This window comes from Accipiter gentilis, chromosome 23 (assembly GCF_929443795.1).
Source record: "Accipiter gentilis chromosome 23, bAccGen1.1, whole genome shotgun sequence".
NCBI lineage: Eukaryota > Metazoa > Chordata > Aves > Accipitriformes > Accipitridae > Astur > Astur gentilis.
The window spans coordinates 4075668-4096811 of record NC_064902.1 but is presented as its reverse complement, the minus strand read 5'-3'; the positions used below and the strand labels follow the sequence as shown (position 1 = coordinate 4096811).

At 37.9% G+C, this 21144-nt stretch overlaps 1 protein-coding gene across 14 annotated transcripts in view; it reads left to right on the top strand.

The window, feature by feature from the left end:
- The window catches only part of ATP2B2 (ATPase plasma membrane Ca2+ transporting 2), a 439575-nt gene that overhangs the window by 130729 nt on the left and 287702 nt on the right, over positions 1–21144 (top strand). For all 14 annotated transcript variants that reach the window (XM_049826145.1, XM_049826157.1, XM_049826153.1 and 11 more), the window contains one exon: positions 19483–19587. The gene's annotated coding sequence lies outside the window, so the exon portion shown is untranslated. The remainder of the gene's footprint in view (positions 1–19482; positions 19588–21144) is intronic.

The following is a 21144-nucleotide window of genomic DNA, read 5'->3' as shown; positions in this document are numbered from 1 at the left end:
AAGGGAAATAAATTATTCCATCCTGTTCCATCCCTTGCGATACAACTCCAATGTAATCTCTTTTGCATGAGCTAGAAGTGTGGATATCCATAACGTTATCATCAGGTCTCAAGCATTATTAATGTTAGATTCTTGATGAAGAAGCAGAGTTTAATATTTATATTAAAAAATGCCTATGATATTTCTCTGTATTGCAATCTTTCCAGTCTGGTTGTAACTGGGAAGGTGATAACCACATGAAGAATCCAAGAATATGTGTCTATTAAGGCTAAGGACCACAAGGCATTTTTTTACTAAACAAACAAACAAAAGGTGAATTATTTCATTTGTAGATGCCACATATCTGGTATAGGATCAGTGGAACTGCTCAGTCTAGAGAATCTAAAAATCAGTATTGTGCAAATACCATTACTTCTTCCTGAGGTGCTAATAGTTTGAGCAGGACTTGCAGTGTTATCCACTGTATGGACGTTAGCACTGAGGGAGCAAACCAGCCCATTCCTACTTACTTAATTTCTCCAATAAATCACAGTAAAACCAAAGAATCACTCCCAAATTTCTTGGTTTCCATTTCAATCTGAATTTAAAGTTGGGTGTAGATAAAGTGGGGTGAATGCTTTCAGTGTTTTAGTGACGGTATTTCCAAAATCTTTATACATTTATACGTAACCACATAAAAAAAGGCACACATGCATACACAAACACATGCAAATATAAATGTAGTGTGCTTTGTCATCTAGAAAATGACAACAAATGGTGCTAAAAAAAATTTTAGCATGTTGTCCTTTCTGGCACTAGGTGAACTTGTTGAATTTGTTCAGGTTTGGGTTTGTCTCTTTGTTCTCCCTCCACTTAAAGCTTTTCAATAATAATGAAAAAATATACTTGATATTGCAAGTATCACAGTTTAAAGATGTTTAGTTCAACTTGGTTTGTTGGGGGGGCGGGGAGGGGTGGTGGTGTTGGTTTTTTGTTGGTTTTATACCACTGCTGATAAATATTCTTATGTGCCAATAGCACTCATGGTTTGTTTTGTGGTAGAAAGAAATAAAAAAGTTACATGACGTAAGGCTCGTGATACTTTTACTGTATCATCACAACTTCAGGAAAACTATGGCTCTCAATGGCAAAATATAAACTGCTATCTGCATCAGAGAGCCTACTTTAGTATGCATCACAGGGCTACATTTGCTTTGCTGCTGCATAATTATATACTATTTTGCCATCAGTGCCTCTCTGAGTTAGTGAAATCCTGACCACTTGGTGAAGAAACTAATCCAGATAGGAATTTAGGATTAAGGATTAGTCTAAATGTTTTGGGTCTTACAGAAGAAAAATATTTTTCAATTTTTTAGAGTACTAGGAAGCTTTTTGGATGATAGAACTCTTTATGTTAGACTTCTGAAGAACCTTATTTCTTACTACTACTTTTCTGTTAGAACTGTTAGGCAATTAGGAAAATAAGCAAGTAGAAGCAAGTATAGCAGAAGAGCACAGGACTGAAGAGGCTGGTAGAACTCAGCTCAGGCATTTAGAACATGGGCAGCACCAGGAAAAGTCTTTGATCCTTTGTCTTCAACACTACCCCCCCCCCCCCGACACACACACACTTTCTGAGGAGAGGGACAGTTGCTGATTCTTCTTCTTTTTTTTTTTTTTTTTTTTTTTTTTTTTTTTTTTTAAAGAATCTCCTGCTGAGATTTTTTTTTGCCTTCCCTTGGTGCTAGGCATAAACTATCCTTCTTTCTATCTTCAGCTTCCCATCTGTTAGCAGAAAGTGATGAGTCTGAAGAAAACTGCTTTGAAAAGTAGGGTAGCTTCCCTCACGATGAGGTACTGTGAAGGCTTGACAAGTTCATTGTGACCATTTGCCTTCTTTGTCCTCATTGTTAACAGTCAGAAAATGGTGTGGTTCTAACTTGTGCAAAATATTTGTCTAGCTAGAAAGAATAAATTATTTTAATTCCCTTTTCTGGGCTTACAATAAATTTAGTTTGTTGAGATTTCTGTTGCATATGCATGATTTCTTGCTGAGTTTCCAAAGAGAAAAGAATCTCATAAAGAGAAATGTTGAGAGGTGACTCATTCCCGAAACCTAGATTCCTTTCCCGACTTAGTCTGTGCTTATGAGTGGGGGTAGAAGAGGGGAAAATGCAAAGGGAGAAGATGAAATGATTGAGGAGGAGCTGCAAGGATTTGGCAGTTGTTACCCTCAGAAACAAATCAGATCAAATCTGTTGGTGTGTCTTTGCATTCATCCTCTCTCTCCCCACACTTCAATAATTCTTGAATCCTTGGGCCAGTTTTAGTCTATTTGGCAGGCAGGTAGAGACAGAAAGACATTGAGTTCCTGCCAGCAGTGAAAACAGATGACCGGGTTGAGGGAAAAAAAAGCCCTAAGAAAAACGCTGATGATCCCTGTCGAATACCAAAAAGCTGCTTGGGAATAAGATCTTATGAAATGTCACTAATTTGTGAAGAAAGCTCCAGTTTAATCTTGTATATTATTAGACAGCAGAGAAGCAAGCAAGGCTTCATTAGCTCAGCTAGTCACAGAGGTTTTTTCTTGATTCCTTCTTGCTCTTAGTTGTAGAACCATTCTACCTTCATAATTTGTATTTCCTTAGGAATAGTTTCTTCTCAATTGCTTGTCATTACTGGCATTCTTCTCTGGCTGAACTATTACCTTATTTTTACTTAATTTATTTGAACTATTGTTGCTGTTGCAGTAGTATGGAGTACTTTGTATCCTAAGGAGCAAGAGCTGTAAAAGGTCTATAGCTTCCCTAACCATTATATGATAATCTTGACAATATTGGAAATCAGAATTGTACTTATTTTTGCACTGGAAGTTTGGATCTTGTCTTGCAATCTCATATATCTTTTCTTATTTCAGATTTCCTGTTTTCTTGTACGTGGTTCCTAGAGTACACACTGGCCTTTAATTGCAAAAGCCACAAATTTTGATTTCTTTAATAATCCTAGCATTACTTTTGTCTATCGGGGAGCAATGTTTCCTACTTCTGCAGTGTCCACTTAATGCTTTTCAATAATAATGAAAAAATGTGAAGCCTTGTTATTTTTCATTACTTTAACACACATATTTAATAATTCTCTTAACAATCCTGATTTGATTTCTTTGTGTAGTTAAAATTGTTTAAGACCATTACATGGCGTAATGAAAAAAAGCTTAGGCTTTTATTTATGGATTAATTATTTTTTATTTACTTTAAGAAACAGAAAGCTATGTTTTTGCATTCATGTTCCTGATGCACTGGCAATAGCTATGTATTGTCCATGGTTCAAATCATTCTTATATAGTTGGTGTGTGCTTTTCTTTTTCTTGGTTTACACCATTATTTTACTAGTGACAGGATGCTATTGCCTGCATTTCTCTTATATCCATTAAACAAACCCCCAATTTTCTACATGTTGGTATCTTTTGACATCCCATACATTTTCCAAATTGCACGATGTAATGGATTTTGTAAGTTAGCTATTGTATTCAGATGTGTCATATGTCTATTGCTTGACAAGCTGATGTTTGTCTTTCATGTTACGTCTTCATTTTCTTAAACTGTCCTGATACTTTGTTTTCCCTATTCCAGTTGATTTTTTTGTCATGGTGTTTCACTAAACATGTGTCATGGTTTAAGCCCAGCCAGCAGCTAAGCACCACGCAGCCGCTCACTCACTCCCCCCCATCCAGTGGGATGGGGGAGAGAATCGGGAAATAAAGTAAAACTCCTGGGTTGAGATAAGAACGGTTTAATAGAACAGAAAAGAAGAAACTAATAATGATAATGATAACACTAATAAAATGACAACAGCAGTAATAAAAGGATTGGAATGTACAAATGATGCGCAGGGCAATTGCTCACCACCCGCCGACCGACACCCCACCAGTCCCCGAGCGGCGATTCCCCGCCCCCACCTCCCGGTTCCTAAACTAGATGGGACGTCCCATGGTATGGAATACACCGTTGGCCAGTTTGGGTCAGGTGCCCTGCTTGTGTCCTGTGCCAACTTCTTGTGCCCCTCCAGCTTTCTCACTGGCTGGGCATGAGAAGCTGAAAAATCCTTGACTATAGTCTAAACACTACTGAGCACCAACTGAAAACATCCGTGTGATCAACATTCTTCCCATGCTGAACTCAAAACACAGCACTGTACCAGCTACTGGGAAGACGGTTAACTCTATCCCAGCTGAAACCAGGGCAACATGTAAAGGGTTGCCAAAAATATTTCTGAGTTTTTCTGTTCAGCTTTTTTAGGGAATACACTCCCTTTTGGAATCTGATCTTGCTTGAATTTTAATTCTATTTAGCAGTTCATTTATAACAACTGCTAAGGTATTGTGGTAATTTCAAAGAAGCTTTAGACATTTTGTAAGTACCTCTCTTGATTAACTTCCATGTATGCTTAAGCATTTGTAAAATTTATCAGGGTTTAGGGGTTTTGTGCAGTAGTGGAGACCCTGCAATGTGACAAGGAGAGTAATGTAGTTCAGCGGAGATGTTAAATCTCTTTGCTGATACCTGGTGGTTAGAATGAGAAATCCAGGAATTCTTTGAAATTGTAATGAGTGCTTATTTGGGCCTAAATACCTTCAGGTAGCCAGCAATTAGGTTCCTAAGTCCTACTGAAAGCGAGTGGTGTTTAAATTCTTAAGTGAAAAGGTGACTATGATTCACTTGAGTGCTTTTAAAAGTATGTCCTTAGCCTCCGATTCAGTTTCACCTCTACAGCAACCCTTTCCTTGTTATCTTTTTAGGTAATTTAAAACTCTGATGTACTTGGTCTTTCAGTTCTATGAACATTGATACCACCATCAGTCTACTAACCAGAAGACCTTAGCAGTACATCAGCCATTTTGACAGGAGCTACTCAAGGCTTTACCCTTTCTTTAATGGATGTCCATGCCACTGTGTTTGGGTTACTGCGAGTAAGGTAAAAGGAGTGGGCTGTTTCTGAGACCCCTGGCATCATTGAAATTCATGCCTTAAAATGCAATCCCTGGGAAAATCCTTGAGTCATGCTAAAATTGAATTGAGCACTCTGGAAACGCATACCTGTTTCTGATTGTCAGCTTAGCCATGGGTTTCTTTGTAATTGCATATTGTTCGCACATACAATATATTCGCACATATTGTTCTATATACAAAACCTACTTTAGATCAATTCTGCACTTGTTTTACATTTTCTTACTTCGTGTTTTCTTTCTTATATTCAGCCCAGTGCAATAGACTACAAATTATTTGCTTTTAGCAGGCATTAGGACATAAGAAACAATCCAATTTCAAGTCTTTAAGATATATAGAATCATAGAATCGTTTAGGTTGGAAAAGACCTTTTAAGATCATCAAGTCCAACAGTCAAGTAAATTTTGATATACTGTTTAAAATAGTCCTCTTCTGAAAGTGATATATTCACCTAACATACAGGCTTAGGATCATGTGAGGTTCTTATTGTCCTTTGTTAGGTCTTTCATAATTTAGTTGCAACTTCATCACCAGTGTCCCAAAGCCAACTCACAGCAACCCTGTGTTCCACTTACATAAATTTTATTTTTATATTTAATGAAACGAGACTTCCTGCCCAGAGATAAATCTTTGATGCACTCTGACCTGCCTGCATTTCTATTATCTGTGTCTGTATAATCATTGTCTAATAGTAGTAAATAAAAAAGAAAATTATTGTTGAGAATATCTGCTCAGTGAGCAGGGAAATCACTTTTGACAGATAGAATATGCATTGAACCTTAAGGCAAACAAACAAACAAAATTATGAATATATATATAGAAGGGCTTTTCCTTTCTTCCCAGTACTGTCAGGGAGGTTGATGGGGGAAAGTACAGATGAAGAATACAATTAGATGGCAAGACGCTTTATGTTGCCTAAAGCACATGTAAGATTCACTCATAAAAAAATAGGCAATTTAATTATGTTTTTAGAAAGCCAGGCATGGGAGAGATAATTAATCCATACAGTGGCCAAAAGGAATTTCTGTGAGTGGTAATTGTTTTCCTAAATGATCATAGGGAGCTACTATTTTATTTTGTAACTTTCTCTTACTTACAAGCTTCTGATTTAGGAGGCCTGCAGGCTAAAAATCCCATTTTCAGGGATTTTTTTTTTTCCTTTGTTCCTTTCCTTTGTTCCTTTCCTTTTTCCTGCCTCCTTCTGCTTACCTAACTGCGGCTCCTGTCCTAGCCAGGTAGTCTGGCCAAAATAGCTCCTGCCATCTGGAACAGTCACTGTGAACCTCTTGGTGACTTCCTCTCATTTGAAATGTCAGCTTGAATCTTTTCTCCTTTGCTTACTGCTCCTTAATTTTCTTTTCATTTCGTTATTCATTATTCAACAAGGTGACTGTGGTGTTTGATTGTGCTGATGTACAGTGTGCATGAAAAATGCTATGCAGAAGAGAGCTCTATGTTCCTCCTCTGTCTTCGCCATTATCCTAATCCACATCAGGGTCTGGTTGCTACTGATATGTCGTCTCTCCTATGAGAATTATTTAGCATGATGTATTGCAATTATATTTAGATTCAATGTGAGTGCAGAGCTGTCTAAATTTTCTTTTAAAAGATGGAAAGAAAATAAAATTTAGAGAAGTCATTATTTTTCAATTAAGATCAGGTTTTTTATATCATTCCCAACACATGTTTGCATTTTCAGATGTTTGATGAATTGCTGAATTTCCTGATAAGCAAACTAAATATTTCTTTATTCCCATAAAGGTTATTCCTGTCATTGTGCAGTTAGATGGGAAGGTCAATTTTGTTCTGCTTTTACATAAGCTACACTTATATTTGTAGGGTTGTTTGAAATCATGCTCTAGGACGTTGATGATGAAAAATTAGGAGCATATTAAGAAATAATTCTTGTATTAAATTAGCTCAACAATGATTTTTAAGACACTCTTCTGAATAGTAACATGAATGTTTTAAGATGTTACTCCAGTGAGTATTAGGGTTAGGACAGAAGCTGACTCCTGGTTATAGGTGGTCAGAACTGACAATGCAAGGCTCTTAGCAATGCATTTGGCTATGCAGAATACAAGCAGTGAAGTCTGTAAGCTTTTCCACACGGATCTGCCAACGAAACTTAGTCCTTGGTTGCTCGTGGACAGCAGTGACGTAGAGTACTGGAATGCTTAATTGCTTTAATTCACTGAAGAGCAAAGTGGTTTTACTAGACCTGTTTTCTTGCAGCATTTGTGTAATCTTTAAGTTAGAAATTAATAATACATAATATATGCTTTAGAAATTCTAATTTTGTTGAAAACTGGGGAGGAGCATGTGATTGTCTAATCTTCCTTTTAGATATTTGTCCTATCTTTCTGACTTACCTACACTTTGGTGGTGTTGACACAATACATACAATGCCTTGAACTACAGCTATAGCTGTCTATCATTTCCAAAGAAGGATTTTTAGAGTGTAATGCATATCTATCATTTACAAAGAACTATTTCTATGCTAGCTTTCACTCTTACGTGAAATCAGTCTTTTCTGGGTCAAAACTCTGATATCAGTATGGAATTAGGGGCAATAAAAAATGATGGGGGGAGGTTGCTAGTGAACAGAAAATTTGTTTCCAGGGCTGCTTTTGGTATTGAGATGTTCTTGCTCAGGAAGGGAGTTTCCCAGAGATGGCTTCATTTCAGTTTTGCCTGGTATCCAAATGCCTGCTTTGTGTCTGTGTGCCTTCACCAGAGAAGACTTTATTTGTGGCCTTCCTGTATTTTCTTCCCGGGTATGTATCTTTTCCAGGGAAATGTAGGTCTGACAACTCACAGTCAAAACTTACTCTGTAAAGAAATGGGGTTGCTTAAAGAATTAAGAGCGAGACCTTGAACTGATTTTGGAATTGCCTGTGAGAGACTTGATATACACCTGCTGTGTCACAGCGATGTAAACCTTGAAGAAAGCAGGTAGTCACAGCTTGTACCATCTTGAGCCGGTGTATCATCTTCACCCTGTACTTCAGCTATACGGAAATGATAAACAACGTAATCGCAGTGCCCAGAAAGCTGGCCAAGCCGCTGCAATTTCCCAGGAAGCTGGAAGTGAAAAGGGGAGGGGAAGTTGCAAACTGTTTGTGACTGGTGTCGCTGTAGCAAGTGGATGTTTCGTGTGCCAGCTGAAACAAACTTCATCTGATGGTTAGGTTTGGGTATCTTCCTGCCTCCTCCCTGCAAACACAGATACTGGTGTGCACGGCACTTGTCTGCGTCTTGCATTAGGGAGTTGAGAAACCTCACATTGATGCTTTTACTGGCTTAGTGGGGGGGGCCAGTAGCTGGGTGGAGCTGGGTTATGAGTTTCCAGGCTTTGTAAAGGGCTTGCCGACATCACAATCTTTCACGCTATCGTTGCAAAACCAGTAAGGGCTGTGAGATATGCTTTGCCTAATTCTGCACTGAGTGGGTGCATTTGGGGTATCAGAGCTATGAGCCATAGTGGTCACCAAACAGAACTTTTTTTTTTTATGGGCAGTGTTTGGATGTTTCTTTTTTTAATCTTTTCTTCCTGGAACAAGGTCAAGAGGGTTATTTTTTCATTTGCTGCAGTATTAGATTTCTTTGCCCCATTTATAGAAAACCCTTGAGGAGTTAAGCAGATAAGGAAATCCTTCAGGATATGGAAGCTGCTTTTTTAATTTTAGGTGCTAATTTTAAAAGAAGAGACATTTGGGCAAGTATTATTACTTGTATAGTGACTCTTCACAGTACTAGAAATCTGGAACAGTCTTTGTGTTTCAGAGGCAAATAAAATTCGCCTTTTTTTCCTGTGAGCCAGGTTGAATTAATTGGAAAGAAATAAACCTGTTATTTCTGACTGATTCATTTTGGCTTAGGAAGGCTATTTTGAAGATTGATAATACCGAGTGAGAAATAGGACGGCATTTTGCATGAAATATCTAAATTATTATTGGTGATTGCAATATCCAAGTCAAGGCGATGAACTTTGTGTAAGGCCATCATTTAGCAATCTGCAGCAGCTTACCGAGTAGTTTTAGTTTTATTGGTGTCTTTGGGTAGCAGTCTGAGGGAAAAAAAGATTGCAAAGTTGCCTCTTGCAGAGTAGATGGTAATAGCTGTAAAGAAGCAGGAGACTAAGAAAGCTGTCTTGGTCAGAATGAACCTTTGCAGAGTACCTTTTAAAAAACTTATATATCACATTTATTCACAGACTGCTTCCTCTGTGGTGTCCAGAATGTGCTGCTTTCAATGTTCACGGTAACATAACGTCTGTAGAAGGCACCGCAACTGTGATTACTCTATTGACTAACTTTGTGAGAATGAGTGAGTGGCTGACTTGGCTCTTTGGGAGCGTACTCCTCAGGGCTGCTGCAATGCTGTGAAAGTGCCACGGGTTTTCCGGTGAAACAGTATCAGATGCTTCCTGCAATCCACAGAACAAATCAAGTCAAGGGGGACTCCCTCCTGCAAGTGTCCTTTTCAATTAACTTCACTGAAATTGGAGGAAGACTAGCAGTTTTGAACTTGGTGCTTGTTCGTTCTTACACGTGTATATATATATATATATATATATAGGGAGAGCGTATCATCTTTCTTTGGCTGCTCTGGTGCTATCGGGGGGTAGATAAGAAGCAGAAACTATTGCATCTGTTATTTTCAAATCAGAAAGCAAAGAGTGAACATTTAATGTTACAGATAAGTATGAATACTGAAAAGAATATTTTGGGGGTTTTCCTACTATTGTAGGACTGTGATTAGCAACACACCTTCATCTTGGAACACTGTGGTAGTGATGATGCTGCAGAAAAGTGCTGCCCCTCCCCAACATAGTGTTACATATTTTAATGGGTTGTGGTATTTTTGAAATGATTATATATGTATAGCTTCAGACTAATTTGACCCATTTGTTTCCCAGTGTAACAAGCTGTTACATTCGTTTCAGATTTTTGCTTTTCATCTCTGAAAATAAGGAAAAATACTCTTGCAATCATGTTTACCTGTGGTAGAAGACAGTGCTGAAAGTACTTGTCTTTCTTCTACCATGCAACACTTGCTGTGAGGGTTCATGCATCTGCTTTTCCTCCTCAAGTGTTTTTTCTCTCTTGCTTTTCTTTAAATATGCAGGATCCTTACTTGACAAAGAGGAGTGTCACTCTAACCTGAAGAGCGTAGGTGTGCCATTGTGCTTTCTCTGATTCCCAGCTGCAAGAACATACTTGAGCCATTGTCTTATTTTCCCACCTGCTCTTTCCTTGATTGCCATAAATTCCAGACTTAAAATGGTACAAGGTAGGGTTAGCAACCCAGGGCAGGTCATTAAACAGCAGCATATGCATAGTTTCAATGTTTAGCTGTCTATGCAAGGACGTGCCTTTTAAGACCTGTGGGCTTCTAAGATGTCTTCCCCCAAGCGACTACAGCTTTGACGTGCCATACTCGGCGTAGCTGAGGATTCAGGAGTTGTAAGCTGCTGCCACTGTCAGAGGCAAGATATGCTACCACTCTCAGAGGCAAGGTCTTGTATGGTATTCCTGGTTTTGTTCCTCCATGGGAAGTAGCTCCCAGCTTTCGCTAAATCAGGAGGTTAGAGACTTGTTACAGGCTTCTATTTGGCAATGAGAAGTGTGTTTTGATATCATTTCTCTCTCTATCTGTCCTTGGGGTGCAAGTGCGTAATGTTAACCTCGCGTAGTTTGGGTCATTTGTTTGTGTATGTATTTCCTATTAATTTTCTTGCATATAGAAACTCTGCAGTATTTATGGCATTATCACATACAGTTCCACCTTAGTCACGCCAGCATGAAGGCTAATCCAGGTTCCAAAAGCAAGTAAATGCCAAGAAAAAAATTGCCATTTACAACAGAATTCTCTATTCAAAATGTTTATTTCATCTAAGCATGAAGTTAGATTAAAAATTGCTTACAAATACTGTTGCAGCTGGCTACTCAAGTAGTGCTTTGGTAATATTGACAGCAACATAGCTGATCAAACAGTGCCTTTTGGACATGTGGATAGAGTCACTTCTCCTTCTAGTAGCTGGTACAGTGCTGGGGTTTGGGTTCAGTAGGAGAAGAATGTTGATAACACACGGATGTTTTCAGTTGTTGCTGAGTAGCGTTTAGACCAAGTCAAGGATTTTTCAGCTTCTCCTGCCCAGCCAGCAAGAAGGCTGCAGGGGCACAAGAAGTTGGGAGGGGACACAGCCAGGGCAGCTGACCCCAACTGGCCAAAGGGGTATTCCATACCACGTGATGTCATGCCCAATATGTAAACTGGAGGGAGTTGGCCTGGGGGGTGCGGATCACTGCTCGGGAATTAACTGGGCATCGGTCAGCGAGTGGTGAGTGATTGCATTGTGCATCACTTGTTTTGTATATTCCAATTTTTTTATTATTATTATTGCCATTTTATTATTGTTATTATTATTATTTTCTTCCTTTCTGTCCTATTAAACTGTTCTTATCTCAACCCATGAGGTTTTTTTCTGATACTCTCCCCCATCCCATTGGGGGGGAGGGAAGTGAGTGAGTGGCTGCGTGGTACTTAGCTGCTGGCTGGGGTTAAACCACGACAGGGGTGTAACTTATTTTACTGTCATAATGCAGATACTTCTGACAAGAAGGTACTGGCTAATAGCAATCCCGCCCAGTGACCAATACTACTAAGTGATTAACAGTTTATGCACCTGTAAACTGGTGAAGTTCTGATTCTCACCTCTAATAGCAGTTGGAATTTTTGGTGTGTGTGTTTTTGTTTAGTTTTTATTTTTATTTTTTTAAATCCTGTGTTAAGTTTGTTATGCAAGTGCAGGTGGTTACATTTGTACATAATGAACTAGGAAAAAGGCTAAGGTACTCCCTTGTAAATGCATGTGATACATTAAGTGAAGGCCAACAAGTGACCCTTCTATTCAACACAGAAGATTTAGTAACCTTGTACAATGCAGCAAATTATGAATTTGTCTTACACATCTTTGTATGAGGTGGAGGCTGGATCCCAATCTCCCTGCTCTTTCCTTGGGCTTTTGGCATTTGTTAGGAGCTCAGAAACAAGGCTTTGCTTTTTTTATCTTTACTTTTTTTTCCCTTAAATATATTAAGGGAATTTTCCTCCAGGATTTTACCTGCGTTATTTCCATATATATTTGAATTTTGTTCCTTCTAGCTTCAATTTTTACAGTGCCTAAATCAAAATGGCCCCACTATAAACTTACAGTCAGTCTGGTAATATAACAACATAATAGTATTATATAAACATGTTTCTTGCAAGAAAATCCGTTTTGAGTGAAACCATATGCATATGTTAATGGAAAATACTTGCCACACTTCTGCTTTTCTGCCATTTTTTGTATTTGTTTCAATACTTATTAATAGCATCCTTCTGAAACCTCTCTGATGAGAGAATATACAGCAGATTTTTTTAATGCCATAACTGGAGTACAATTTTAAATGTCTTGGATGTGATTCCAAACAGAGCTGAGCGAGAGTGAAATAATATGTAGTCCCTGATTGAGTATATAGCTGTAATTACACTTAGGGACTTTGCTGATGTTATATAAACCACTAGAGCAAAACTCCACCAATAGATAAATTATCATTCTCTATTGCTATAAATCAATCCATAGGGACTCCTCCCCGTGGAGCTTCTTCTGAGGAACTTGATATATACCAATCTTTTTTTGAGTTCACATCTTGTTCATGGGAGAGGTTGCCATACTCATTTGGACTGCTTCCCACCTTTTTCCTACAGTAAAACAGTTGCATTAGAAGGGTATTACTTTGGGGGGGGCTAAAATTGTGCATTCTGACAAGTTTGAAGTAATCTCCATGACCTTCCAACATGACACTGCATTTTTTTTACCCTGTAAATCATCTCTCCATAGCAGATCTGCTTGGTGAGCAATGCTTGCTGGTGCTTGGTGTCTCACACTTCAATCTTCTTGGAAATTTAGTGTGGTTAATTGTTTAGGTGTCAGCATTGGCTGTCCACTTGATTTAAAAAATACTGCTTCATCATCAAGGGATTTCTATCCATTTAACAGGCAATGGTGATTGCTGTGTAAAGGTACACATATGAGTGTTTTCTGCTATGTGTTTTTGTGTCCTAAGGTTTTGCATATGAAAATGTAGGGGATGTTGTCCCTGGTAAGGTCAACTATCTATAGTCATCCCAAAACCTCGCTTCTGTATGGAAATTATTAGCTCAGAGGTTATCCATTTGAGCAATAAAGTTAGCATCGTTTTTCATCTGTGCATTGTGTCAGGGGTACCTGCGTTGAAATTCACCTGACACTTTAATGTCCAGTTACGCATTCTTGAAAGGTCTTTTCACACTTCTTCATGGTTAGCCCTCATCATTTTAGCATGAATAACTTTGCATCTTGCTTTGGCTTTGCCATGTTGCTGCCCGCTCCCTTTTCTGGCTAATCTGCGAATACGCAGAGCCTCCAGGTCACGGCGCGGCTCCCTGAAGAGCTCTGCCGATGACCTGCTGTGGGTCGGAGAACTGAGCACTTACTCCCGCTCTGGTTCCCATCTTTTAACCAGGTTTTTCCTAAAAGCAAAGGCCTTGTGTATCATCTTGTACTGGCTTAATTTTCATATGACTGACTCTCTTCACGGAAGGTGTTTTCGAAAGCCTGTGGATATCTATTGGATTTTAATACATCCAAATATATAGATCCAACTGATTTCCTCATGCACGCGCATGCAGGAGATTTGTGAAGTGTTACTTCCCTTTACAAAAACCCAAAGACTGACTTTCCTCCTTAATAAAAGGTGTTTATCTATGTGTTTATTTCTAGATTTAATAACTTCTTCTCATTTTCATGCTAACGGTGTCAAGATTACTAGTCTGTATTACTCGGATATCCACTATAATCTTAAGAAAATGAAAATGAACCACCCCACCACCACCCCCGCTCTGCCGCTCCAGTCTGTCTGCACTGGAAGAATCTTTCCTTTTGCCTATTAACTGGCAGTTGCTGCTTGTGTACAGCAGATTGGTTTAGACCAAGTTTGCTAGTTGCATGTTACACACAAATCTATTTTCATAAAACCATTACTGAAGCCCAAAATGTGGCTGTAAGCTTTGAAATATCTTTAGTTTTGATGGGTTTTAATCTTTTGGATTTTATGCTCTTGATACCTAACAGATTTCCGCCCCACCCCCAATCTTCCTCCTCTATTTCTTTTTCATCCTGCTTTTACGTGCAACACTCCTTTCTATTTTATTTTTTAACCAAGTTTCTGCCCAGATCGAGAGGTTTCTATGTTCTTAACTGTCAGGTTTTATTGTAAAGGATTTTTAACAGCAAGGTCAGTCCATGGGAAGTTCTGTTATTCATAATGAAGGATAGGTGGCACTCTTGTTATTTTTGTTTGGTTTCCTGAAAAAAATCAGGTGTATGTACTCTCTCAGTAAGATTTCTTTTTATAGAGTAAGTGCTTTAGAGAGTGTTCTTGAACACTGGAGAGGATTTTAAGTGTGCTTTTTTTTAAATATGAACACATACTTAAATTGTCTGAGTCTGGGTCTGGTTCACAGTACTCTCTAGGAAGAGGAAATATGTTATTTTTATGAAGACCTCAAGAATAAGTGCTCAGCTATATGGCATTGGCTCATTTTTACATATATAATTTTTGGTTTTACATATTTCTTACTATTTCATTAGGCAAAGAAGAAAGCCAACAAATCCTTTAATGTAATTCTAACTCCAGTTATTAATACCTTTATACTTAGTACTTTCTTGTTAGTTTTGTATTCAAAGTATAGATTTAGGTTGGCATGGTAATCACAGCACTGTTGAATGAAAGGAAACGGCATGTTAGCAAGTGCGAAACCGTCAACAGTGCCTTTATTTCTTAATCCGGGGTAGTAAATACTTGTTGCCCTAATTCTATAAATTGATTGTAGAATTGCATAGGGTTCTGTATAGGCTTTTGAGAGTTTTTAAAAATCCTGAAATACAGAAAAATATATGCCGGTAGAGGTATGGCATGTTGGATGTTTTCTGTAACTTTAAAGGAAAACTCATTTCAACTCTACTGAATTTTTTTCCTTCTCTTACTCAGTGCACAGCTAAGACATGATTATGTGGAGGTATTTTAACCTTGATGCTTGATTACATCAAATGAAATCAATTTCCTTATTACTACTGGCTGACAGTTTCATACGGCTGAGGCAAAGTGATATGGTGACTGCAGTCCAATTTCTCTTGATCCATTTGTCAATCAATTGATTCTGTTATTGCTCTTCCCAGAAGAGTGCCCCATGGTTGAAAGGAAAGGGGAGAAGTAGAGTTGGAATGAGCAGAGATGAGATAAGTTTCCATTCTGCCTCTGTCCAAGAGTATGAATCTCTTCCCCATGAGTATCTAAATACCTCAATATTTTGTGACATATTCTTGCCATGTAAACCTCTCTGTGATGGGGTCATGGCTTGTCCAATGCCACAGACTCTTCAGGGAATTTCTCAGTTGAAACCTTCTAAGTAGAGCCTTTCCTAAGTACTGAATGTCCTGTAAGGCTACTTTTGTCATGCAGTTCAAATAAAAAATTAAACAGGTAATGTAGAAGGAAACGTGAATAATAAAGCAGCTCATTATAGACAAAAAATATATATTTGAGTGATTTTCATCAAACATCTAGTAACATCTAGGTGTTACTACCTAATCATAGCAAAATGTGCATTGTGTTCTTTTATATATTTCTTCAATGCTTTACTTTTAGTTAACCACAGTTTCAGACTGTGCTTTGCTAGTATGGTATGAACTTAGTTGAAAGAAAATCCCTTCTTGAAAGAGTTTCCAATCTAATTTAGATTTTAGATATCTTCACTTTAAAATATTTAGTTAGTATATATTCTCTGGGGAAAGAGTGCTTGATTTTAATTTTGATGGTGATTGAATTCTGGAATTAAAAATTGATTGAACAAGCTATTTTGTTTTAATGGGTGAAGAAACATTTTATAACTTGGCAGTTTATTTTACAGGTTATACTTTTGGTGCCTTTCCATGTAGTACAGGCTCATGTATTACTCATCCCTCCCTTTTTCTCCTGCAAAGTGTTTGGGGTTTGGTTTTATATATAGTTTGTTTGTTTCCAATATCCTGAAGTGTTTGAATTGAAGAGTCTTTAAAAATCTGTTTTGGGGCAGGAAGTTTTCTTGATTTGGATAATGTTTACTTTTACTTTCTAACGCCAAGTCGGATTTCAAACTATTAGATGCCATTAAGGCAAAAAATTATATGCGTTTTGTACAATACTACAAGTCCCAAATGGTGGTAGTTACTGAAGTTAACACTTTTTGCCCAACTGTGGGAGTACTAGCATGTTTGAGAGATTCCAATTTTGGTTCTTATTTATGCTTGACATTTAATGTGCTTGACATTCTGATTATTTTACACCTACCTAATTTCTTCTAGCTCAAGGGATAACGACAATACTTTAAACAGTTGTGAAGTGTAGCTGTATGTTACTAAGCAGGTGCCTCACTACAAATGGAAGGAAAAAGTCTCTAAACTATTTCTAGAATCATTGGTTTTGTGTTGCGTATCTCAGGGTCAGCTAGAGTTGTTCATCAGCTTGTTAAGCTGTGCAGCTTGGTTATCTGTTTCATTGCCAGGAAGATGAAGCCTTACTAATATTTTATGTGCTTTTATTTACCTATATATGTATCTCCGTGTATATAGATGTATATAAAATACATAATGCTGGACTGTGTGCTTACACTGTGTCTTTTGTGATCTAGAGGTGAGGTGCTATAGTGAGAGAATTCTGAGCAGTTACTGAGGGCTTACGTTTTTCCTAAAGTTTGAATGAAAATGACGCTGTAAAAGAACATATTCTATATAAAATTTAGTCCGTTAAACCGAGCTCATATGTCCATAGTACACATTTACTGCTGGTATGGTAGATCTTAGAAGCAGCTGTCCTGTGTCTTGCTTTATAGATAATTGAAGTATAATATGAGAAATTAAAATATATTGAAAAAAATTATCTGATTGATTGTAAGTATACTTTGTTAAAAGTCTTTCCTGTCCCTTTGCAGAATAATTTTATTAGCCATCTTTGTTTAGTTGTAATCCCATGTAAATATGTGGTTCCCTGCAGTCTTCCAAGGTTTTAAGCTCTTTCAAAAACGGTAAAACAGGTATCGGAGAAAGAGAAAGCAGAAGGAAAATGGTAGGAAGACCAAGGTGGTGGTCACAACTTCTGTTTGTTTCATCTACTAGAAATTTTGTGTTGCATTTAACTGTTGTAATTGTGTGTGAATTGACTACATGAAGAGTGATGAAGAAATGTTAAAATACTTTATTTCACAGACCCATGTGGTGACATTTTAAGTACTTACTCAGGTCTTCACAAAACAGTCGTCATGTCCCAGCAAGGGGTCCTTGAAACAGCACTGTGTTACAACAGGGATTTATTTTTTTTCTTAATATCTATCTCTCTCTCTCTTTATTTTGCAATCTTGCCACCTGGTGGTATACTCTGGCAATAAAAGTTTGGTTAGAAACCTGTTCCAAGAGTCACATTTACTTTTGTAGGCAAGATCTTAAGAGCAGAATTTAAGACTGGATTATAAGTAGGCTCTTGGTTTTTAGTGTACAAGTTCAGTGTGTTATTCCTTTATTGTGTCAGTCTGCCATGGTAGGTGCAGTGTAAGGTTGTACGTGTTTTTGCATTAAATATATATATTTTCCTCCCCACTCTGATTTCTACAGACATGAGAGAAGAGAAAGCCTAGAAATATTGTGTGGTCCTGGAACACTGAGTGATGGCACTTTAATCTTCAAAATAAATTTGAGATATAGTTTAAAAAGGAATGGTGCCCATGTCCTGAAATTCCCAGATAAAATTATGCAAACTGAATTTACCTAAATTATGGTAAGAATATTTAAGGGATGTTGATATCCATAAATCAAGTACTACAAATCCAAGCAATATGGAACTTAAATGTATTTGGATAGTTTCAATTTTCATTTGGGCATGAGGTGGAGACTTGAATTCAATGATGTGCCAGACCTGGTGTCTTTAAAATCCTAGTGGCTGGACCACTGGAGGAACTCGCTCCTTTATGTTAATCCAAGATGAAGCAGATGTGGTCTTACTGGTGTCAGTGTGGGGAAACCCTCATTTCTAATACAAGATGTTTTCACATAGTGTTCAAAGGGCATTAAACAATCCCGTTTTTGCAAGCTGGATCCAAACCTGATTTACTGAGGGGCAGGATGAACTGATCATTAACTGGAACTTTTAAGTCAGAAGTGGATGTTTTCTCTACCAAGATCGCCTCCGGCGGTACCATATGCTGTTGTTTGACACAAGAGTAACTGAGTAAAATTCTGTGACTTAGGTCAAAAATGTCATCATACTGGAGCACAGTAGTTCCCTTTTAATATAAAAATGTGAAATTTTATTTCTTTTTGTCTGTCTTTATGGTATAGCGTTGATGTGTTTGCACATGGAACACTTGCATCCAGCACGACCTCTCCTGCTTACAGAACTGCTGCCTGTTATATCAGTATGCCTTCTTGAGTATCTCTGACTTCTTTCAGAATAATGTCATTTATTCATGATGACATCATTATGTTGACCTTAAGACCTCTCAGTTATTCACTTGCAGGTTCTACTGTCACGCAAGGAAAACCAAGGGAATCTCTCTCCCCTCTGCCACCTTCCCACTCTGTCTGTCTTTCCCTCTCTCACAGAGACACCCCCCCCCCCCCCCCCCCCCAGCTGGACATTGCCCCCCCAGCTGTAGCAGCCTGCAGAGAGCCTGTCATCCTCTGCGGTGGCTCTCCTGTACGATCCCATGCAGCACAAACGAAACATTGTTCTGTGTTTTCTCTCCTCCTGCCCTCTCTGATAGGAGGCAGAGCAGCAGATACCAAAGCCAACTCGATGAGCACTGTCCATTTTGTCTGCTGTCTGCCTTCTCGTTCTTATCTGTGTCTTGGCCTCAGCCTTCCCCTTCCCACTTTCAGCCCTTCGCCCTCCCCCTCCTGGTTAACATTCTGTATTTGTCCTGTTAGTACTGAATATTAATTATGTTGAGTAGCTGTTCTGGAGCAGCTTGAAGTGCTGAAGGTTTAGACTTACCTTCTGCAGTGTGCTAGCTATTTTTAAAGACGATGGGATTTGCAACCAGTTGAAAGTCTCCAAAGGACTGTGTGCATTAAAAATACCATTTATTTACATATATGAGAGGCCAGAGGGCTAGAGCGCTGATAAATGGACAAGTGCAAGAGATTGTTGAGACTGAGACTCATAATTCTGAGCTATTAATATAGATCTTTGGCCACAGAGTTAGAACTTTTAATTCACATTATTTTACTGCAAAATGCCTCTAACTCTTTATGACACTGAATGTTTGCTCTTGGATCTGTTTCTCCTGTGGGGTATCCTTTAGATCAATCCTTGTTTGTTCTATTAATTTGCTTAATTCTCTGGGGTTTGTCAAATCTAATTATCTCTTTTCTTTCTTCCAGTTTTGAAATCAAGATTGATTAACCAACACAAAAAGACCCAGCTGGTTATGTGACTTGGAACCCTGTTTATGAAGCACTCATTCGTTTTTACAAGACGACGGCACTGTATGTTGTTTTTTCTTTTTCTCCCCAAAATTAAAAATCAACTGTTGTAACTTAATAGAAATCCTAGAAAATATAAAATTCCTGCGGAATTCAACTCTTATTGATAAACAAGATCTTGATTTTTGGCTTAGTGACACCAGCCAAGGAAATAGAAATGCTCTGTTTGCTTTACCATACGACTAATCAGAGGTTTCTTCCACATAACAATGCTACTTGTGGTTTCACATCACTTAAGGAGAGCTTCCCTTAGTTTGAAAGATCAGTCTGCTTTCTCTTTACATTGTGTTGTATTAAGTGTGGGATTAGTGAGTGTGACAAATGTGTGTTTTAGACTGCATTGATAATGGATTATGTAAGGGCCAGTGCTGAAACCCAGGGCAGAGACTGTGAAGTACATGCAGGAGGAGACTGCAGTGCCACTTAATGATACCTATACAAACAGGTAGCTCTAGCAGAACTCTAGATTCTCTCCCACCCCCCGGGACTGCAAGATTTTGGACTAAATAATGCTTCCTCTGTACTTGATTTAGACAGGATTTTTTCCACAATTATACATTTTTTCTTTGTGAGATATACCCTCAATTTTAATTGAAAAATAAAATTGCACAGATAAAGTATCAGCCTTATAGTCTGTCACCCAAGGGTGGGAATGCATAAATGAAAGTTCCAACAGTAATATTAAGTGGCTTAACTTTTTTTTTTTAATATTATAAGCTAAAACCTAATCAAATTAAACTATTAGATACAGGTGAAGTGCTGATATGTACATCATCATGCTATATGTTGTATGAATCTTTTCCTTTTCCATTTCTGTGAAAATGTTCTGCCTTAACAGTGATGAGACTTTTTCATTTCTGTAATTAGGTGGTGGGTTTTTTTCAATTGTTAAATATTGGAGGCAATAAATTTACATTATGTTCCACTTAGACTAGGAGGAATCCAAGCAACGCTATCAGGTACAGGGCAGCACCAGATTATTTCAAGCATTTCTTTAGTCATAACTGCACTAGAAGTCAGGCAGCTTGGATTGGCTGAACTTTGTAACCACGTTAAAATGAAGTTGCTCTACTGGCTCTGAATGTGTGAAGATTCCGTTATTTTTTTAAGTGAAAGGAAAAAGCTGATATTTATTCTGGATTTTCTGTTGAAAAGTAAGTGGTTCTAGTGACTTGTAAGTGGTGGTACAATCTATATTTTCATATAGTACATCTCTTTTTACTGAAGGTTCATTAACCAAGAAGGGAAAATGAGGTATAATATTCAAACTGTTATAGAAAAAGGGGAAATAGCACTCACCACCTACTAAATTAAGTGTTGGGCTTTCAAAGTAGTAGAACCAATAAAGAAAAATTAATAAGTATTTACTCTTAAATAGAGTTTTGTACAGCGAAGTATAAGATTACTTTTGATTTTTATGATTACAAGATGTCTGAGCAAATTTGCTTTATGACAGCAATAAATATATTCCCAGTATGGTAATAAGATTTGGTAGCATGTTACTAGGAAAGAAAGAGGATCACACTTGCTCTTTTTTTAACAAGTAAACATAGGAAACAG